The sequence below is a fragment of the Ananas comosus genome, linkage group 12 (assembly GCF_001540865.1).
Source record: "Ananas comosus cultivar F153 linkage group 12, ASM154086v1, whole genome shotgun sequence".
Classification (NCBI taxonomy): domain Eukaryota; kingdom Viridiplantae; phylum Streptophyta; class Magnoliopsida; order Poales; family Bromeliaceae; genus Ananas; species Ananas comosus.
Window position 1 is genome coordinate 6749157 of NC_033632.1, and position 3409 is coordinate 6752565.

The window sequence follows — 3409 nt, forward strand, 5'->3', positions numbered from 1 at the left end:
CCCTGCACTACGTGCAGTTACAAACCACAACAGAGAGAAAAAGGGAGGAATGGTGAAAACAGATTACTCTCCTTATCACTGTAATGCATTGAGAATTTACCTCGAGCTAATTGTGATCAAATTGATCACAATAATGCTAAAATAGAAATTAAGGGTTTCTAAACCTAATTAGAAGCTTAAGAGCATCAATTGACAGGTATTGGAAGTGTGGGAATAGAAACGAATGGAATTGGAATGGTTAAAGAACTCCAATTGCCATTGTAACTCGAAAGCTGAAATTCTAGTCAATTTGGTCAAAAATGATCAAATTAACACAAAATTGAAAATTAAATGTTTCCAAATTAAATTGGTAGTTTGGGCATAGAGATTAGCATGTTTTGGAAGTGTTGGGATGAAATCGGAGCGAGCTGGATGTGAGAAACGGGCTGCCGAAGCTGCTGCTGCCAGCAGGGACTAAATTGCGAAACTGCAGGGACTGAAATGTAAATCTGCAGGTTGTAATGCACTTTTGCAATTTTCAGGGGCTAAGCTGCATTTTTCTGGACTTATCTCTTTAAACCTGGTGGCTAAGGAAAGATTGGGAAACTTGATGTTGGCAGCTTGGGAGCTTGTGGGCTGAGAAGGAAACCTGACCCAAGCAGGGAATTCCTGCTGATTGGAGTTGCTGTGCAGATTGATTTAGTATCTACTTAAGGCAGGTTAGTTAATACCAGAGTTTAGTTGATTAACGTTGCCTTAAGAATATTCTAAATCTGAGAATTCTTGCTGCTAGTGCTTGTTGTCCTGGAAGTGAGCTGAATTAAACCATCGAATTGGAGTTTTCAGCAGAGAGGAGTTGAGTGGAGTGCTGAATTGAAATTACAGCTGAGGAAAAATCTGGGAGAAGTTTGAATCCTGGTAAATGATGCTAAATTCCTAAGTAGAATGTGATTACTTGTGTAGAATTGATGAGTTGTTGATGCCGAAATTTCAGACTTGCAAGTGGGTGTTGTTGGTGCTGTCGAATTCATGAACTCAGCTGAAAAAGCACCAAATTTGCAGAATTCGAAGAGGAGGTCTGGTGCAAGCAGGGAATTCCTGATATTGTAGCTGCTAAGCCACTTGATATTATACTTAGTTAAGGTAATTATGAGTTGGTATTAAGTTATTTGGGTAATTTTGTTGTTAAGATCAAGAATCACTTAAATGGAATACCTTATTAAGGTAAGTTGGATCTGGTACTTGATTGTAGGCAAGTTAATTGCCTTAGAATGGATTTCTAAACACTCAGATTGAAAAGAAGTCTAGTAAAGCTTCAACTCTGATATGTTAAGGTTAAAAGTAGGAGTTATATTCGCTTATACACGCAAATTAAAGTCTTAATTGGCTGTTGGAGAGGCAAATTTCAGCATGGAATTAGTGATTGATAAAGCTGAAATTGAATTGATTAAGTGACAAACCGAGATAATGATGTTATAATTAGGAATTACATTAATTACTCAAGAAGAGTTCTAAGCATAAGAACTAATTGTTCTATGCTTATAGTGGCTACACAATGGAAAGTATTAGTGCTGAAATTCAGCATGATGCAGGAATTTAGCTAGTGCAGAATTTCAGCATTTGGAAATGCTTGCTATTGGAGTCGAGATAAATTAATTAGGCAGCAAATTAAGTTACATATAAGTATGTTATATTTGGGATTCAGTTAATTATAACAGAGGGATGTTAACTAGGAGTTTTATGGGTATTTGAGCTAAGGAAAACTCGAAAACTGCATTGATGGATTCCGAGTGAACTCTATTAAGCTACATATAGTATGTGTATATATATGTACATATAGGTGTTTGTGAACAAAAGGTTAACATGGAAAACTAAATTGAGATAGTTCAATTAGGGATCAGTATAAGAGGAATTGTTATATAGAGATGAAATTAAAGGTTATGTAAACTCCTAGTTATCATTCAGCTCAAGATTGAGGGTATATTGCCATTATACTTACACATTGAGGTTCAATGCAAGTTTTGCTGAAAATGAATATGACGTCAGTTTAAGCTCTCCTATTCTTATTTGAATGAAAATTAAACTTGCTCGAAAGTCTAAATTGACTTTCCGACAGGTCGACGACGCGCTAATTACGATTGAGGCCGTTCTAGTTCTATTTGCACTGACTCGCAAGAGCGTGTTGTCGACACACTTCGAGACGTGAGATTCTAGTTGTTGACACCACTACAGGTGGGTGGTGCTATCCGAAGTCTTTGAATCACCTTTTATGTCTATGATATTTCATTGAACATATTTACTTTGTAGTCATGCATTATAGGGTAGTGGCATTGTGAAGGTGATATTTGAATATGCGAATGCTTATCAATATTGAGAAAATGTGAACTTAGAATGTGGACATAGAACCCTATGAATGCATGAACTATAACAATAGTAAACTTGGTGACATTTTAACTAGAGATTTGGTTAGCATCGAAAAATAAAATTGCAACTAGCATAAAGAGCTAGTTAGAGTTAAAGTGTGACATTGTCTGTTGTTGAATCTTCTAAAGGAGGATCAGATCATACTCACATAGTCTGTTTTGAGCTTGGTGGTGGTCGCTCCACCCAAGCAGTGCACTCCGGAGTGGTCACTTGATGGGCTAAAGTATTTGCCCTTGGACTAAAGTATCTGTCCAGCAGACGGTCCCATCGGGAGGCAACTTAGGGCCCGTCAGGGATTGAGTTGGTGAGTTACAGTTAACCAAATAGTTAGCTAGATTGATTGAGTATTGGTACATTACAGTATGCATGCATACTCACAGTTTTCATACATCATTTCTTTCAGCTTGTACAGGCATTGTAGTAATTACATGTTTCGTTGGTTACTATCTGTTTACTTTTTTTGCCTACATATGCCTGAGTAGACCTAGTGGGTGAGTCGGCGAGGTCGGCGGCCGAACCCACTAGGAACTTTCAGTAGTTCTCATATCACTAACCTTACAGGTTCCAGTGCGAGCGGTGTGGCCGAGGATCGTGGCAAGAGCCCCGCAGCTTAGCTAGTTGACACCAGAGTATAGTAGTTACCATTTTGAGTTCATGTGAGACATTTTGATGTACAGAGACATGTAAATGAATGTATCCTAAAACATGTAAATAACTAAGTGTTTCAGTTATACAGTTCAGTTTGAAAGTTTTAAATTACAGTGAATTTTCAGTATAGCTAGCTTACTATCACTTGTGAGTGTTGCTTGCCCTCGTGCAAGCCATATATATTGAAATGTTATACTGGGAATTGTTTATTTCTTTATACATGTACTCGTTGTTGTTGAGCCTTGGGCGGACAGAGGAGGTTCTGTCCGTTCGACGCCTGTGTACGAGCCCGGATCGACCAAATTGGCGATAGCGGGACGTGACAATCACTCTTTTGGATATAGAAATATTCCTAAAT

The 3409-nt window shown here is 38.0% G+C and overlaps 1 long non-coding RNA gene across 2 annotated transcripts; it reads left to right on the forward strand.

Moving 5' to 3' along the window:
- LOC109718046 lies at nt 578-3164 on the forward strand. Of its 2 annotated transcripts, none has more exons than XR_002218356.1 (5): nt 578-698; nt 773-897; nt 974-1122; nt 2096-2211; nt 2965-3164. It is a non-coding gene; the product is annotated as an uncharacterized LOC109718046 (long non-coding RNA). The 2 variants fall into 2 exon arrangements; XR_002218357.1 differs by having other exon boundaries at nt 983-1122.